This window comes from Neoarius graeffei, chromosome 10, assembly GCF_027579695.1.
Source record: "Neoarius graeffei isolate fNeoGra1 chromosome 10, fNeoGra1.pri, whole genome shotgun sequence".
Lineage (NCBI taxonomy): Eukaryota > Metazoa > Chordata > Actinopteri > Siluriformes > Ariidae > Neoarius > Neoarius graeffei.
In genome coordinates, this window is record NC_083578.1 from 87,354,586 (window position 1) to 87,374,177 (window position 19,592).

At 43.4% G+C, this 19,592-nt stretch overlaps 1 protein-coding gene across 8 annotated transcripts in view; it reads left to right on the plus strand.

The window, feature by feature from the left end:
- rfx2 (regulatory factor X, 2 (influences HLA class II expression)) overlaps positions 1-19,592 on the plus strand; it is a 101,417-nt gene that overhangs the window by 14,259 nt on the left and 67,566 nt on the right. The window contains exon 1 of one of the 8 annotated variants that reach the window (XM_060932539.1): positions 18,700-19,011. The exons of the other annotated variants lie outside the window; for them this stretch is intronic. The gene's annotated coding sequence lies outside the window, so the exon portion shown is untranslated. Of the gene's footprint in view, positions 1-18,699; positions 19,012-19,592 lie in introns of those variants that run through there. 8 annotated transcript variants of the gene reach the window in all.

The window sequence follows — 19,592 nt, forward strand, 5'->3', positions numbered from 1 at the left end:
GGTTCAGACTGAAGTCGCATATGAAAAGATCGGATAGGAATCGGAATTAGGACCACATATCCAAACGGCCTGGGTCGGATTTGAAAAAATCGGATCTGTGTCGTTCATATTGTCAATAAAAGATCGGATGCAGGTCACATATGGGCGAAAAAATCGGATTTGAGTCACTTCAGCCTGCAGTGTGAACGTAGTGTTAAAGAATCAAATCATCTAAGTAAAAAAAAACTGGTTCGGTCACCGACATGATCCTCAGCCGATGTGTAACAGCGATGACTTTTGTCACATCCCTGTGAACGAAGCGTGTTATGATTAACGGAAACGCCAAGTGTTCATGTATGCAGAAGCTGGTTGATAGCGCTTTCTTCGGAGCGTGTTTAAGAAAGAAAGAAGCCTTTATTTGTCACATGCACACTTCAAGCACAGTGAAATTCATCCTCTGCATTTAACCCATCTGAAGCAGTGAACACACGTGCACCGCGCCTGGGGAGCAGTCAGGGGTTCAGTACCTTGCTCAAGGGCACCGGCCGCCTCACGTCAACCTAACTGCATGTCTTTGGACTGTGGGGGAAACCGGAGCACCCAGAGGAAACCCACGCAGACAACATGCAAACTCTGCACAGAAAGGCCCTCGCCGGCCACGGGGCTCGAACCCGGACCTTCTTGCTGTGAGGCGACAGCACTAACCACTACACCACCGTGCCGCCCATGTTGAGCCAGGCCGTGACGCAGCAGTTTGAAAAGATGCGGCTCACGTGTCTCAGAGGAATCACGTGATGGCCTTCACCCTCCGAGGGTTGGTAGCTGTTCTGTGATGGGGCGGGTGGGAATTAGAGTAGAGCGTGACACAGGAATGGATTTTCACCTCTGTCCCATCCCACTCCCACAAAAATACGTCAGTCCCATCCCAATCCCATGACCGAACAAAAAACAAAAATCCCATCCCAATTTCGGAAGAATGACTCGCATTCTGACTCATGTCATCTCGTCCTGTTCCCTTGTTCAAAATAAAGAAAATAGTGTTTATTCGTATCAGAACTGCATAAAAAACTAACCTATTGTTGTTACGATTCCTGTCCTGCCCGCTCCCATTCATGTGATGAGTAGTGAAATTGACTCCCATCCTGCGGGAATCCCACAGAAATCCCGTGACCTACAGGATTCTGTCAGTAAACAGGTTGAGTGGAGACGGATGTATGTGCGGAAGACTTTATTAAAAGCTTGCAGACAAACAATCCAATACGAAATCATAAACCGTAAACACGCAATGGGTCAAGCAAGGCACGAACAGACTGGTGTCGACAAAGACAAGATCGGAATCCAAAAAGGTACAAAAATGCGAGCTGAGAATCAGGAAGACGATCTAATAATGCGGCTCGGGAATGGCGACAGTCAGTACAGTACTTCGCAGCATGTGTGAGTTCTCGGCGTTCTTATAAGCGTGTGCTGATTGCGCTTTAATCTGGGATAGGTGTGAGCACTTAGGCTTTGAGGCGTGCGCTGTTCCGAGTGGAAGCCAGACTCTCACGAGGATGTGACAGATTCCTGAAAAAATGTCAGCTTGAAGCGTGACTTGGCCAAGGCTAAGATTCAGGATAAAATTTGAGAAAGTGTATTAAAAAAAAAAAAAAAACCAGCTTGTAGCCCAGACACAAAATCTGCTTGTTCTGGGTGATTTATTTTTATTTGTTTGCTTGCTTGCTTGTTTGTTTTTGTTGTCCCTAGCCTGACTGACGTGTACTATGCACTAGTCTGTCTGGAATGGTTTTCTCGTTCAACGAGCTCAGTTTTGTGAAATTTGACTAGCTGAGTAGGTGGATACTTAATGAGGCAATTAAACCGGCTCAACTTAAGTCAACTGTTTGAGAGTTCACAATTTACAGGTGTTGTGTTAAACTGTATTGGACCAAAGCCTCAACTCCGGGATTGTGGCATCGGCGTCGACAGTAAACCTACACCGTGGTGAGTTTTTAATGGAGCTCAGATCTCAAACTGACAGCTGCAGTCAGTTCCCCTAGGTGTGTGTGTGTGTGTGCACGCGCGAGTGTGAGTGTGAGCATTGGGACGGCCCGATATGGCTCTTGATGACATCCTTAACCATGTATGTGCATGCACTATGGCTGTATTTAGCCCAGTCTTTAACACTGCGCGTCCTCAGCTGACCCGTCGCTGCCTGCCGAAATGTTTCCTTGTTGTTGAGTCCAGTGGACTTTATTTACTTAGACAGGTGTACGGTAAAACAGAACGTTTACGGCTAGTTCAGGTACCGATCCATGTTTAATATACTGTAGGACCCAGTATCAACTGCAGAACCCTTAATGAGGCTTAGTTCAATAACGGGTCACTAATACGCCATTCACACTCGCACTGAAAAGCATTTATGCATCGTAATGGTGTCGTGCGGCAATGGGAGCAAAACGATAAAGCCAAAACGTTAATCTATCCTCTGGCAACCTAGTAAGATTAACAATCATCTTTTGTCATGGCTCCATTGGAACCATTGGATTAACGTGTTCTGAGGTAAACGATGGTGCGGTGATATTGTGACGGAGACAATAGCCGACACCGACATAATCCGAATACTCATCGTATCATAAAAATAAGGTTTTGCGACGCAAAAAAAAAATCATATAAATAGCCTCTGCTTGAACAAGACAAATCTTCAGAAACAGGAAGAGAACGGTCTCAACAATCAACTTGATGCAGCTCAACGGATGCCATGTTGCTAACTAACTGGTTATTATTTAGTCCTGGGTATGACTTTAAACTGCAACCGGTGGTGAGTCTCAGGTTCAGGAGGACTTGGGTATTAGGGAAAGTGGAGTTACCCCTCAGTCACCATTGCTCCCAGGTCCCAGCACCTGCCTGGCTTCCGGCAATGGGTTAAATAGTACGCCACCAAAAAGGCGCTGGCAGCAGGACGCTTTTCAGTGCAGTGTGCCAGATGAATCCAACAGGGTCAATGGCACACCGCCAGATGGCATACGGAAGAGCCGCTCAAATGGCCAACGGATAGCATCACTCAGCAAGTCAGTTGTCACATCCATACCCGTCAGGTCTGTGGTACTTTTGTGCACCACTTGGCATCAGGTCTGGAGGTCCAGAGAGACAACACGATGGGGGCGTGACATCGTTTGTCTTACCTGACTGTGGAAAGGAGATTTCTGTGCATCCTAATGAAGCAGTCATCATCGCTAGCGATGGACAGCCGACAACTAACTGGTTATTGTCTCCGCTTGGGCTTTTCACAACAATATGGACTCGCCTCCTCTTGAATTATACGTCATATCCGGTCTCGCGTGTCTTACGTGTCTCGCAGAGTTTCACGCTCTGTAGCATCGCGTTAAATACAGTCAGGATGGAATACACGACACCTGTTAATTAACCGTTATGGAAGCTTGAGTGGGAATCTATCCTGTGTTGTTTTTACCTGATACATTAACATGGTGCATATTTGAAAGGGGCTTAACAGGTCACTCACTATCTGCCATGTCAAGATAATACTATAGTGTTCATGATGCTTTGAACGATATTTACTGGTTTGCAGCTGTGCTAGTGTGACCAGTTGACTGAACTGCTTAGAGCAGGTCTTCCTTGCTTTTAAAACTCTAATTTCTTTCATTCCTACAAGGGGAAAATACAAAATAAAGACTAGCTAAGTGGAACATTCGGATGCTAAATTTTGCTCGTGAATCATTTTCAAGTGTAGCATCAACTCGTCTTCAAAGCCTGGAGCGATTCGTTTTGCGATCGACTCGTAGCACCTCTCTCAACGATTACTACTATTCACTTCTTTATTTATTACTTGTAGCTTTTTATCCCTTTATAGCTACATTTAAAGCTACGCCGCCTTTCAGATTTTTCAGGTTTAGGTCATAAAAAGAATTTTCCCAACACCTAATTATTTTTGTTTAGTGGACTGAAAGCTCATCTCATCTCATTTTCTTCCGCTTATCCGGGGCCGGGTCGCGGAGGCAGCAGTCTGAGCATGGAAGCCCAAACTTCCCTCTCCCCAGACACCTCGGCCAGCTCCTCAGAAAGAACACCGAGGCGTTCCCAGGCCAGCCGAGAGACATAGTCCCTCCAGCGTGTCCTGGGTCTTCCCCAGGGCCTCCTCCCGGGGGGACATGCCTGGAACACCTTCCCAGGGAGGCGTCCAGGAGGCATTCGAAAGAGATGCCCGAGCCACCTCAGCTGATTCCTCTCGCTGTGGAGGAGCAGCAGCTCTACTCCGAGCTCCTCCCGAGTGACTGTGCTTCTCACCCTATCTCTAAGGGAGCGCCCAGCCACCCTGCGAAGGAAACTCATTTCGGCCGCTTGTATCCGCGATCTTGTTCTTTCGGTCATTACCCAAAGCTCATGACCATAGGTGACCACTGGACTCGTCCATTACACAAGCCAAAGTCACTGAAGTGGTTTGCAAGCTCCTCGGTGGCAAGGCACTGGGGTGGATGAAATCCACCCTGCATATCTCAAGTCTGGACTGAAGATGGACCGAAAGCTACTGAATTCAAATCACAGACTTCCAGTTTTATTAGTTTTTTTTTAAACGAACAATTAATGAATTTATCTCCACGTGTCCCTAAATTCTCCACTATTTTTTCCTGCTTCACCATGACCCAATTCAAGATACTGCGTCATGCATGACGTGGTGGGCTTTCCCCGTTCGCGCAAGGCATTGTGGGATACAAATTTGAAACAGGAGAGAAAAATGGAGGGCATGAGTGTGCGAATTAAATGTGAAAGACCGAGTACAGTAATGGAAAGAAAGCGAGAAGAAAAGACGTTATGTTATATACGAAGGAAAGGAAACGCAGGACCAAACTAATAAATATCGGCGCTCAGCGAGCACCTCGGTGTGATCAGCTGTTCGTTTAGCGACAGAATGATGGAACTGTCAGTGCACGCTCAAAGGGAAACCTGCGCATGCGCAAACACACACGGACTTCCTCTGTCTGCTTGACTGCGTGAAGCGAGCGATTTCATGCACATTATTTGCTTTAATCCCCTCAAATTAAATAACTTCCCAGCCACAGAACAGAACGGCCTGATATTTTGTGAGATATTACAGAAATAAACATATATCACAATGACCACATTTCAGAGGGAACTAAATTTCACCGATTTTATGAAATCGAAAGGCCGTCTCGCTTTAATTCCGTTTATTTGTTGCGTCCAACATACAAGTCTGTATGTATATTGTTGCTATAGACGTGTAACATTAGAATAGGCACGTCACGTCTGCATAGCTGCGCTACGCTCAGAGAAATATAGTCAACACCTTCTGACCAATCAGAATCCTCAATTCAACATCACTGTGGTTTAAAATGATATATAATACAATGATTTAGTGGCACATGACTCGACTTGACTTTATTTTAATTGGCGACTATTAGAGTGGCTCTGGATTTGTGTGTGTGTGTGTGTGTGTGTGTGTGAGAGAGAGAGAGAGAGAGAGAGAGAGATCCCAGACGCTTCAGTGTGTTGATGCTGAAGGGTGTGAGGTGTTTGTTTGAGGTGAGACTGTGGAGGAGAGAGAGAGGGAGGGAGAGAAGGTGCTGATTTATAGTTTCAGTCTCTGTTAACACATTAAACACCTGTAGCTTTGTGGGCTGATATGAATCAATCCTTGCATGTGGCCTCGTGAGTGGGATCCAGCCGTGATTCATATCTCTCATCCTCGCTCTCTCTCTCTCCCTCTGGACATGCATTAAACACACTTCAGCAACAGGTAACAACATGCCAGGAAATGAAAATGTTTTTCACTCACAGACTCACCCTCGCTGCAGCCACCCTTCATCAGTACGTTCTTTACATTCCACCTGGTTTGTATCATAGTTGCACAACGGCTAATTAAATTTCCTGCCACTAACAGCACACCGAAGCCTTTAAATTTGCATGTCAATAGACCTCTCGGTTTCCAGAACTTGGTCCATGGACATTCTACAGCACTAAATGTAACTAAGTGTGTCTTTAATAGGTATATTTGCCATGTTGCTGTAGGTTGGTAACAGTAACACCACTTCATCACACCACCTTATCAATTATATAAGAGATAATGTACAGCAGGCAGGCACGGTGGTGTAGTGGTTAGCGCCGTCGCCTCACAGCAAGACGGTCCGGGTTCGAGCCCCGTGGCTGGCGAGGGCCTTTCTGTGCGGAGTTTGCATGTTGTCCGCGTGGGTTTCCTCCGGGTGCTCTGGTTTCCCCCAAAGACATGCAGGTTAGGTTAACTGGTGACTCTAAATTGACCGTAGGTGTGAGTGTGAATGGTTGTCTATGTGTCAGCCCTGTGATGACCTGGCGACTTGTCCAGGGTGTACCCCGCCTTTCGCCCGTAGTCAGCTGGGATAGGCTCCAGCTTGCCTGCGACCCTGTAGAACAGGATAAAGCGGCTAGAGATAATGAGATGAGATGAGCATGTAATATTGTTAGCATATCACTTATCCTACATCTCTTACGTCACTCTACTCAACGGAGAATGAGCGTTGAATACGGTTTACGATATTGCATGGTTGTCAAGGCAACATGATGTCACACGTCGGAGCTGATGCAAATATGAGATTCAGTGAAAAAGTTTTCCGAAGCATTTCTTTGCTCGCCGCGAAAGAGAAAGACGCACTGAACACCCGGAAGGCTACCAAAACTTCATTAGATATTCTTCACACGTATTTATAAGCAGTGGCGAACCGTTACTGTTAGAGCTGGGACTTGAGTTCAGCCAAACCTTAGCCAGAGACATCAAAAAAGCAACAGGGCAAAGGATTTTGCAAGGGATTAGCGGCAGGCTGCCAGGTCGCTCCGTGGTGTGGAACTGTCGAGGTTGAGTTTTAAAAGTAACTCAGTAAATTACACAGGGAAATGAGTACTTAAAGTGCATATCACGGGTAAATTCAGGAGCAGGATCAATATAATTCTCCTATTTTATATTAAACTTTGGTCAAATATCTGGCACATTTTGCATTTTGTGCCATTTTTTTTCCCCTTGCGCAATACCAGAAAAATTCAGTTGAAATCAAGCCATTTGAGGCGAATTGGCCCGCCTCTGAAAAAACTTGGCATTTGGATTTCCCGGCAAACATTGATTTTCGTGACATCATGATATTTCATGACGCCTCCTTCTGAATCCTACGTCAGCGCTGGTTTGTTTATGAGAAAACGACCTGGTGGTTTTCTGCAAATTTCTTCAACGTTAGCGCGTAATTATTAAAAAGGTTAACAGATGTATCGTAGGAGGGTGTAGCAACACCAATCTTGATGGGATTAGTACTCATCGTTTCCCAAAAGACCGGACAATGAGAGAGAAATGGGAGCGCTTGGTCTACACAGGCTGTGCACTGAAACCGTGCAAAGCTCACGCAGCCTGCTGGTGCTTCCGCAGGTAACGTCACGAATCTGGCTCCAGACTCCGTCGGGATTTTTCCAGATGCGTTTTGTTATTTTATTTTTTTCTGCTGTAGACAGATGGCCTTGTGCAAAATTACCCTTCTGGATGAGTGTGTACAGGGACAGACTTTCATATAAAAAAAAAACAAAAACAAAATTGGTCCAGGATATGCACTTTAAGTCTGAGTGAAAAATACTGTATCGAGCGTGCAGCGTGGAAGAAGAGTCTGGAGATAGAAATCTTAGTTTATCAGTTGTTAGCCTGTGCTACTTGCTCTTGATAGATAGCATTGGCTTGATCGCTAAGTCTACTGATGAATGCTACACCAACTGGAAGGTGACTTCACTGCTGCGCTGACGACGCCGACTCGCGGGTAAGCTCACGTTAGCCTTTGAGAATGCTGATATGCATGGATTAAAGTTTTCCGTCGTGTGACGGATTTCCGTCAACAACTCTCCCAAGGCCAAACGTGAGGTCGGTGCTGATCCGAGGAGAATTAAAATGACGGGTGGTTGGGTAGAGATTGGGTTATAACACTGATGTGTTGCAACACCATCAACTATCAGCAGGGTTTATTTAACTTTTTTGTTTTTGAGCCATGCTTTGTGTCGTTCATTTCCTATGTTTGATCATGTTTAAACGTTCGCTGTCTACGGTGCGGCATTAAAAAAACATGCGCTGTCAAAATTGGCAAAATACATTCCCATGTGCTTGGCGTGCTTGTGTCTGACCATTTCTGTTTTGTATTAAATTAAATCTTGCCAAAATGACTTAGTTCAAACCTGGACATATAGAAATAGAGCATGTTAAAAAAAAAAAAACACGAAAAAATAAAGCCCGGAAAGCCCGCTCCTCTGCTTCAGCCAGACTTGAAGACCCAACGGTGCAATGCTTGCAGACTGTCAGAAGTAATTAGACCTAAATTTATAGCTAACAAATCAGCAGACGCCCCAACAATTATTATTTTCGTTAGGCCAGTGTGTAAGGTATGTTAGAACCGTGCCTTATAGCCTACGTTATATCACAATTTAAAGGACATTTGAGGAGTTGGAGGCTGCGAGCGCAATGATGTTCCGACATGCGCTAAACTTTATTCCCTGAAAATCATACACCAGCGTTCAATGCCCCAAACAGTCAAAATGTCTAGAAGACTACGGTTAAATAATAATCATAGCCTACTAAGTTAAATTACGTCAAAACATCTGTTTCTGGCCTATGAAATGATGGAGGAAAATGAGAACGAACGCAAAGTACATAGCAGCCAACTTAACGCGATCTTTTAGGTAACTTAACACTCGTGTTGGCCACAATATTTCTCTTAATAAAATCTTGAATTGTTTTTGAAGTCGTATTCAACACAAAGTAAGGTCAAACCCCAATTTTAATTGAAGCGAAGATCCAAACTTTTTTCTATATTGACGCCAAGCATAGAGGAGCATGTCATTCTGCTTTCGGTTTCGGCAGCATGGATGCGCTTTACATGAAAGAAGGCACTGATGTGTCTGCCATCGATAAAGTCAGGGGTTTTTCTAGAAAAATTTAGTATGAGGGCGCTCACCATGGCGAGGGAGCGAAGCGGGGGGGGGGGGGGGGGGGGGGGGGAGATGGTGCCGGTTGTCCCCCCCCCCCCGCCGTGCAAAGCCTTTGAAAAATGCTCCAATGGGACATTCTGAGGCTATCTGAGAGGGAAATTGTAACAAATTGTCTGTCAGCATTGAAAAAGAAAGAAGTAATCTTCTTCTGCCCGGACAGTCTTTGGCTTTCTTCCACTTCGTGCCGCAGGATGACATCTTTAAATGCCCAAGTGTCAACAAAAACAACTCGCGAACTACTTCTGTCAAAAGCTCCCGCGCCGGTGGGTGAAAGGTCATTCAGTCTCGAGAAATCTCGCTCTACAAGTCAGCTGACCTTGTATGTAACCCATGTCAAATCTCACGAGAGCAGCCGCGACAAGTAAACAACTAAACAACATGGCGCCTCAGTCTGGAAAACGCCAATTCGGATTGTTTTTGCACCGTCTGGCGGTGTATCTACTATGATTGGAATATTTTTGGAGCAATTATAACGTATTTGATGATCAGACACATTGTCACGTAGTGTTGCTGGGATGTTTTCACGGAGTCGGTAAGGGGGCACACGCCGAGAGTAAGAGGGCGCAGCGCCCCTGTTCCCCCGTTTAGATGAAAGCCTGAAAGGTGTAAAAAAAACAAGTGGAGGTGGGCTTGGCTGTACGAAATAGGTGAAAACGGAAAGCCATTTAGTTCATGGTGCAAAAAACTAAACATTCCAGGCGCTTGCATTTGTGTGGTTAACCACAAAAAAATAATATACGGAAGCAATGGAAAGAAAGCGCTGTCGCGCCATCAACTGGAAGCCAGCCACAAGGCCAATGTAAGGGGTCTTCAGCACACCTCTTCTTTACCAGGAGCAAGTCTCACCTCAACGGAGGTCAGTCCATCTATGGCTGATCGTGTCTGTGCTTTTATCTCAAAAATGAACAATGGTGAAGAATCACTCAACAATAAATTGAATATATTAATCCATTAATTAATTGATAAAGTTATCAGTTCTAAGTTAACCATTCTCAGAATTTCATCGAAATCCACCCAAACCCCCCGCCAGTAAATTTTCAGTCAAATAAATTTTTTTTGCTTTAATCCATGGATATGAAGAGAGTGTGTATGTATAATAATAATAATAATAATAATAATAATAATAATAATATTGGCTGGCTTTTTTCATGGTATATCAGATATATTCCATTCAGCTACTCGTCTTCGACTCATTCAATATCATGCTAGCTGAATGGAATATATCTGATAGACCAGGGCTTTTCAAAGTGTGGGGCGCACCCCCCCTGAGGGGCGCCAGAGTTCTTCAGGGGGGGCGCAACGTGAGGAAAAATAAACCAGAATAAGTTACTATTGTGGACATTTAGCAAACTTCAGCTAGCCTTTACCAGAGACAAAATGGATCGATTTTTAGTACCTAAAGCTACAGTGAGTGAGGAGATAGAGTCTGGGCCAAGCAAAAAAAACAGACCCTCCAGGATGTTGCAATTTGCATCTTCAACGCAAATTCAACCAATCCCCGCAAATTCAGGGCGGTGTTGCAATTATATCCAATCACCGCAACCTTCCCGCAAATTTGACCAATCGTTGGCATCGTCTTGAGGTGACGTCGACAAACTACCTTCCGCCTTACTTCCATGTATACGTTCAAGAGAAGCAGCATGCACGCAGTGTTGCCAGATTGGGTGGTTTCAAGTGCATTTTGGCGGGTTTTGAACATATTTTGGGCTGGAAAACGTCAGCAGTATCTGGCAACATTGCATGATGTGCGAGTCAGTGTTTATGTAGGCTTAAATTCTGTTACTGAAAGTGTGTTATGTTTACAGTGAAGGACTGTGTGCACTTTACATTATTTTTTATTTAATACAAGAAATTAATGGATGCCAACGTTTTTGCCAAAATGGTATTTTATTTTCCATTGTTTAGGCAGCTTCAGCATCATACTGTGAGATTCTGTTCCAATTGTTTTTTTTTCTTCTATGAAGCCTGAGCCATTTATTTTATTAGTTTATAATTATTATTTAATTTAGTCTTCAGGAGAGACTGTCTGCACACAGTACTAGTATTAATAGTTTTTTTTTCTTACATGAAAGCTGAGGCATTTATATTATATTTTAAGGTAACTTCATGTTGTGCTGTGAGGTTCTCTGCACTTTAACTTTTGAACCAACAGGTGCATTTGGATAAGTAAAGCCTATTTTTCTGCATTTTTGTAGTCCTGGTAATCTTTTATATTGGTAAAGTTGTTTATAGGACCATTTCTCAGTGTCTTTGGTTATTTTTAATCAATAGTTTTTCAGTAATATTTAACATATCACTCAATTTTAATCACAAAAAGAGAAAATCGCAACAATTTCTCGCAACTTTCACTTCCTCCCGCAATGTAATCGCAACAAAAACCTAAAAAACACCGCAACTTTCATCGCAATTTTTTGGAAAAAACCCCGCAACATCAGACATTTTAGCCCGCAACAATCACAAAAAAGGCCCACGGAATCCTGGGGGGACTGAAAAAAGAAGGAAGTATGACCACGATTATTTAAAGTTTGGATTTTCATGGACTGGATCTGAAGATGCTTCACTGCCACAGTGTGTTGTCTGCCAAGAGGTGCTAGCTAATGATGCTATGAGATGTTTAAAATGTGTAAAACAAGATGTTTTAAAAAGCACAGATGTTTAAAATGTGAAAGAAAAAAATACAAATGTGTACAACAACCATTTTTTAAAAATACGAATGGAACATTAAGTATAGCAACAACAAAAATTGTAAGGGGGGGCGCTGTTGTTTATTTGCTCTCCGAGGGGGGGCTGACTCTCCCACACTTTGAAAACCCCTGTGATAGACCATGGAAAAAAAGCCAGCCAATATTATTTGAATCACCTTAAAGCGGTTTATTTCGCAATAATGACCAGCTCGCTGTTCTGCTTATTATAATCAATAATTCAACACAACATATTGACTTAAAATGATCTTATTGCTTCGCTATTGGTGCTGTCCATAGCATCAGTCTGTTATACAGAGATTAGAGACCATAGCATGCTATAATTGACCAATCAGAATCAGGTATTCAACAAAGCCGTGTACACTGCATTTGGAAAACTGCTATAACACTGAGAATAAGCCAACGTACAAATTGGCACGAGAATGTGATTTCATCGCACTGAATTGTAAGAAATCCAGCGTATTTGTGGATCGAGTCAGTACAGTATTAAAGCTCGCTGACTGTAACCGCTCCGGTTTCTCTGCTGGATTCGATTTCCTTCTGCAGAATCTGGAAATCTCTGAATGTGTGCTTTTGGCACTTTCATTCTGCTGAGTGGAAATTTACATCCATTAGCTGTTTAAATAAATGAATCATGTTCGAGTGCTTGTCAGACTGCATCCTCTTTCCGATATAACCGCATAGTTAATCATATGCGTTTCAGTTTAAGATTCTCAGATTCAGGGGATTAAAGTTCCCCTTAGGCGACGCTACCGCAGGAAAATTCCTTTTTTTGTATTCCGCACCAACTCTCCAAAGACCTCGGTGTCATTATGCATCTGAGCGACGCGTAGAATACCGTTACCTCATTACACTGTAGGCCTGAGGTCGCTAGTTCACTCCAGTTCCTGCATTAAGCACCTGGACTAATGCAGAGCGCTTTCCTCTGCCTATATCAACATCCTGCGCATTTATCCTCAGCCCTCAAGGGCCTTGTGTTTGGAGATTTGTCTTTTTCACCTATGAATGCTCATTCAAGCCACATCCAGCCTCGGAATAAATAGGGAATTGCTTGCTGATCCGAACCGTGAGCGACTTCCGTTCCACGATCATTGTTGTTAGAGCATGTCAAACGTCAAAGCACAGACCGAGCAGCTCGGTGAAACTTACACCATGCTGTTTGATCGGATTCGACTTTCCGTTGTTTATTTAAAAAAAAATGTTCAAGTCTGTTAAACGTTCTCATAAATCGCAGATTGTCTCGCGCTCACTGGGTTCTGTAGCTCCAGAACTTCACATTCTTCAGCTTGATAAAATCTATGGGAGGTTTTTATAATTTTTTTTTAAGTTTCCATACTTTTTGGGTTTGTACCTTTAAAAAAAAAAAAAAACCTCAACTCTCCAGTTGCTTGTATCCTCTTCCATCAGTCCGCACCCATCATCATTCGTATCTCTGAAACAATGTTCGTGCTCATTATCACTCTGACCTGATGCATGTACTGAACTGTAGATAAGAGACAACATTTCAGTATCTTTTGCACACATGATAAACGATATCATACCTCAGCTCTGATTGCTCTCTGACAGGTGGGGTGATGAAATGTTTGGCCTGTAGAGGCCACATCATATTTTTCAGGCTGATTGATTGATTGATTACATTAAAAAAATCAAAACTATAGTTATATTGGAGAGTTATCTAACAAACACAGTTTAATCGGATAATATATGGAGGTTAGAAAATGAATGCATCGAACACATAACGCTCAACAAGGCAGCTCTTTTACTGAAGTCCAGCCCCAACAGTTAAAAGAAGCCATTTTTGCTTATGAGGCGTAACAAGAATAACGAGCCTGGCTTATCAGATACTGAGTCTGTGCATTGGGCTGTGTGATATGTCCATAAATCTCATATAGGTCATTTCATATCCAGATAACGATGCACATCATGACGTAGCACATTTTCCGTAAACTCAGTGAATAATGTAGCCAGAGTTAATAAGTGCACAAAACCTGGTGCATATTTTGATGAGGTTGTTGATAACCGTGGTCAATTCGTTAGCATTAGATATCCAGGATTTTACAAAACAAAACGAAAAAAAAAAAAACGGCTAGACGGCAAAACATAATGTCTTGATCCGAAATAATAATGAGAGTTTTTATATCTGCAGCTAATAACCAAAAAAAAAAAGTCCTTCCCACGCCATGTGGTGCACAGAGCGGCGCCGATCTCCGTTTCCGTAGCCCTCGGCCTCTCGCCTATTATATAGCTAGGGTTACGGGGGGGGTCCTCTGGTAACCGCGCGAGTTTGACTCCCCACTCACATCTGTATTGCAGCGTGCCTTGCCAGACGGCAGTAGGTACCATTTTTATGATGGTCTTTGGTACGACCCGACTATGAGTAGAACTCGCGATCTCCCGGCGGACACGCTAACCGCTAGGCCAACTCACGATAGCTAATAACCAGGTCTATGCTAACACGGCGTTAGCAGCCCGTGATTCAGAACCGTCCAAACGACAAAAAATATTGTTGTAAGAACGTGATTCGTGACAGAACCAAATAAATGATAGATGTTTTTTTTTTCCCTATTGTCACAATATACACTCACCGACCACTTTATTCGGTTCTCTAATCAGCCAGCACGATGCATAAAATAATGCAAGAGCTTCAGTTAAAGGAACAGTCCACCGTACTTCCATAATGAAATATGCTCTTATCTGAATTGAGACGAGCTGCTCCGTACCTCTCCGAGCTTTGCGCGACCTCCCAGTCAGTCAGACGCAGTCAGACGCGCTGTCACTCCTGTTAGCAATGTAGCTAGGCTCAGCATGGCCAATGGTATTTTTTGGGGCTGTAGTTAGATGCGACCAAACTCTTCCGCGTTTTTCCTGTTTACATAGGTTTATATGACCAGTGATATGAAACAAGTTCAGTTACACAAATTGAAACGTGGCGATTTTCTATGCTATGGAAAGTCCGCACTATAATGACAGGCGTACTAACACCTTCTGCGCGCTTCGACAGCACATTGATATCTGAGCTCCGTATCAATACGCTGCCGAAGCGCGCAGAAGGTGTTAGTACGCCTGTCATTATAGTGCGGACTTTCCATAGCATAGAAAATCGCTACGTTTCAATTTGTGTAACTGAACTTGTTTCATGTCACTGGTCATATAAACCTATGTAAACAGGAAAAACGTGGAAGAGTTTGGTCGCATCTAACTACAGCCCCAAAAAATACCATTGGCCATGCTGAGCCTAGCTACATTGCTAACAGGAGTGACAGCGCGTCTGACTGCGTCTGACTGACTGGGAGGTCGCGCAAAACTCGGAGAGGTACGGAGCAGCTCATCTCAATTCAGAGAAGAGCATATTTCATTATGGAAGTACGGTGGACTGTACCTTTAACGTTCACAATGTTCAAACATCAGAATGGGAAAAATTGTGATCTCACAGTGAAGTGTGACTTTCTTTCACTGTGGCATGGGTGTTGGTTTGAGTCAGACGGACTGGCGGTTTGAGTATTTCAGAAACTGCTGATCTCCTGGGGTTTTCACACACAAACAACAGTCTCTAGAGTTTACACAGACAGAATGGTGCGAAAAACAAAAAAAACCCCATTGGAACAGAGGAAAATGGACAGATTGGTTCGAGCTGCCAGGAAGGAAACAGTAACTCATATAATCACTCTTTGCAACCGTGGTGAGCAGAAAAGCATCTCAGCATGCAACAGCTGAAGAACGCGCTGCGAAAAAATTGAAACTGAATTTGAGGAGAAAATTACGAGTGAAATGATCTTGCTGCACGGACGGATATTTTTACTTGATCAGACGTCTGAGAATAAGTTGGTTGTAATCTAGAACTAGGTTTAATAATCTCAGAATTGGTGTCTTGTATCCTTCTAATAGGAAATGCGAGATCGTTTCAACTATTTTCAAGATATTTTCATAGCATTTTTTGCTGTGCACGTTGGGTTCCAGTCCTGTGAAGAACAGGAATCTTAGAATCAAGAACAAGTTCCTATTAAAGTGGCCGTCGTAATAGACGCATTATCACTTCAGAACTTAATCTAGAAGAAATGCGGTTTGTCATTATTTGTGTAGTTGTTTAGCTTGTAGTTTAATCCCAATACGCCGATGGATATAATTATATAATTGGCATCAAGAGCATCCGTCCATGTATTAAAGTGCCATTCCACCATTGGATGTATTCTTTGGCATAAAATACAATATATTTTGACAACATATATAAATGGTATCACTAGATAGAGAAATCTTTTAGCTTCAAAATGATATATCAAACATAATTTTTTGACAACGACAAGTATATTAATTTTGCGACCAAAGTCACCTACCCTTTTAATTTCCGCGCGTGATGTCATCGGCAGGTTCCCCTTCTTGTGTACCACGTGACGTGTGACGTGGCACATATTATCAGCAATGGCGGATAGAACGCGATAAAAATAATACCAATAAATCTAGCTAATACCAATAAATCTAGCTAACTGAAAGATTAACTCAAAATTTTTCGCAATTTTTTTGGCCCCCATATACGAGGAGAAATGACTCCCTCACTTTGGGGGTTTCCTGGTCTAAAAATAGACCGACACGTGGTACACAAGAAGGGGAACCTGCCGATGACATCACGTTTCACTACCGCGCGGAAATTAAAAGGGTAGGTGACTTTGGTCGCAAAATTAATATACTTGTCGTTGTCAAAAAATTATGTTTGATATATCATTTTGAAGCTAAAAGATTTCTCTGTCTAGTCATGTTGTCATAAAATATATTGTATTTTATGCCAAAGAATACATCCAATGGTGGAATGGCAGTTTAAGACCTTAGAAATTGCATGCAGAAATTATGCAGCACTCGCCTCCATTCTGGAAACGGTTGTCGTGCCTTTGTCTAGCATGTGACGCAGAAATGTGGATTTGCGGTAGTTTATTATTCTCACGTTTTAACAGTGAGTCATGCTTGGAGTTTCAGGCTTGTGGGGGTCTTGGCATTCAAGTAGCCCGATCTTGTATGCCCTAGAGTGTTGTCAAGATGGCCGCCAAGTTCACAGAAGGACTCGGGCTGCATCTAAAATAGCGTCGTTTCCCAGTTAGCGAAGTCCACAAACACGCACCTTTTCTGTTATTACAGCATCCCACTCACTTCCTGTTAGCTAATATCCGATGAGTCATTCAGGTCTGAAATAGCAAAAGTAGGCTTTGTGTGGATCCCCTGGATTGGTGGAAGACATTGACTGAGCTCTAGAGCACAAATTTGCAGTGCTGTGCATACACTACGGTTCAAAAGTTTGGGGTCACTTTGAAATGTCCTTATTTTTGAAAGAAAAGCACTGTTCTTTTCAATGAAGATCACTTTAAACTAATCAGAAATCCACTCTATACATTGCTAATGTGGTAAATGACTATTCTAGCTGCAAATGTCTGGTTTTTGGTGCAATATCTCCATAGGTGTATAGAGGCCCATTTCCAGCAACTATGGCTACGTTTACATTAGACCGTATCTGTCTCGTTTTCTTCGCGGATGCACTGTCCGTTTACATTAAACCGCCTGGAAACGCCGGGAAACGGGAATCCGCCAGCGTCCACGTATTCAATCCAGATCGTGTCAGCTCCGGTGCTGTGTAAGCATTGAGAATACGCGGATACGCTGTGCTGAGCTCTAGCTGGCGTCTCATTGGACAACGTCACTGTGACATCCACCTTCCTGATTCGCTGGCGTTGGTCATGTGACGCGACTGCTGAAAAACGGCGCGGACTTCCGCCTTGTATCACCTTTCATTAAAGAGTATAAAAGTATGAAAATACTGCAAATACTGATGCAAATACTGCCCATTGTGTAGTTATGATTGTCTTTAGGCTTGCCATCCTTCCACTTGCAAGTGGTAAGTGATATGCGCTGGGATCACACACACAGCGGCTCAGTCCCGAATCACAGCTTGTTCACTTCACTCGCATGCTCTGTGAGCTGCGCAAGGCCGGAGTGCGCACCCTCCAGAGGGCACTCGCTGTTCAGGGCGGAGTGATTTGGAGCGCAGGATGCCTGCGGAGCCGAGCGTATCAGTGTATTGGTATTGCTGTGTGCACGCTAATCGTTTTAAAAACGTTAATCTGATGATCCGCTGATACGGTCTAATGTAAACATGGGCTATCACTCCAGTGTTCTAATGGTACAATGTGTTTGCTCATTGCCTCAGAAGGCTAATGGATGATTAGAAAACCCTTGTACAATCATGTTAGCACAGCTGAAAACAGTTTAGTTCTTTAGAGAAGCTATAAAACTGACCTTCCTTTGAGCAGATTGAGTTTCTGGAGCATCACATTTGTGGGGTCGATTAAATGCTCAAAATGGCCAGAAAAATGTCTCGACTATATTTTCTATTCATTTTACAACTTATGGTGGTAAATAAAAGTGTGACTTTTCATGGAAAACACAAAATTGTCTGGGTGACCCCAAACTTTTGAACAGGTGTAAATATTCAACCCCCCCCCTTGAATTTTTCCACATTTTATAGAGTTACAACCTGGAACTGAAATGGGTTTAATTGTCTTGAATCTGCACAAAATGGACCCTCAGTTGAACGGAGTGGAATGGTTTATAATTAAAGTGTCATGTGATATGTTCCCGGACCATTTTTTTAAAGAGAACAAATAGCATTTTGAAGAACAAGGATCTATCCAGGCAAGTTCTAGAAAATAAAAAAAAATCGCAAAGAATTCCACGTTTTAACGAGCCCAAATGCAGAAAAGTCCAACGTGGTGAATATTGTACACACGTCTGCTACATGCGCACTATAGAAGCACATGCATGTGTTTGTTTTCCTGAATGTAGTTAGCATCAAGAGCACCTTTGTTAAGACCTCAGAAATCACATGCCTGTGTATCATGAGTAGTGTCCCCACCTGGTACGGTCAACAATCACATCGTACCCGAGTAAACAAAACAGTCGTACCAGACGTGGTCTGACAAGGCAAGCGAGTGGGTAAGCGTGCAAGAACACTAGTTTTCCACTGCCTGTTGTGCAAGGCAAGGCGCGGCGCTCCCCAGGGATCAGACTTTGGCTCGCTTTTATTTTTAATTTGCATGCTATGTCTTGAATTCAATGCACTACATTTTCTTCTGGAAGGGTTTTGTTGTTTTTGGACCAGAAGAATTTGTCAACACCAAGTTGGCACTGAATCGAGTGCGAAAACACCAGTGAAAAATGATGTGCGTGTCTGCGGCTTCGAGCTTTTTTGGCGAACTCCGTTCAATCGGAACGCTCTCATTAGCCCACTCGGTATCCGAGCATGGAATGTAGCGGCTGAACGGGATCCATCCATGGAAAAGGTTTATCCAAACAGGTTCATAAATGCAAGCTTTTCTTCAAGTGAAGTTTTCTCTCAGCTCAGTGTGATTCAGAGCTCTCTGCACAAGTGTCACGTGACCTGCGTTTCTCTTTTCGCTGCTGGAATTTTGTAAGATGTAACACTAAGAGGGAGGGAGGGGAAAATGCTGTGAAGTTGCTAGCAACAGGTTGCCATGTTTATTCATGTGAATCAGCAGTCGGAAAGGTTTGTGACGGTGAAATGAAAATCGTGCTTAAACAGGTCTTCAGTTAATGTCCACATCAGAACGGAGAAACTATGTGATGACCTCGGGCACTTTGACAGTGGCACCGGTGATGGTGTTCAGAAGATTTTTTTTAAATGACTCTTTAGAGTTTACAGTCAGAATGGTGCGGGCGGGGGGGGGGGGGGGGGGGACACGACTGCCTTATTGATGACGGAGATCAGAGGAGAATTTGAGCTGACAGGAAGGCTGTGGAAGGTCCGAAAGTCAAATAACCACTCTGTACAGCCGTAGTGAGCAGAAAAGCATCTCAACACGTAGAATCTTGAGGCGAACGGGATACTACGGCACACTGGGAATCTGATTCTATAGT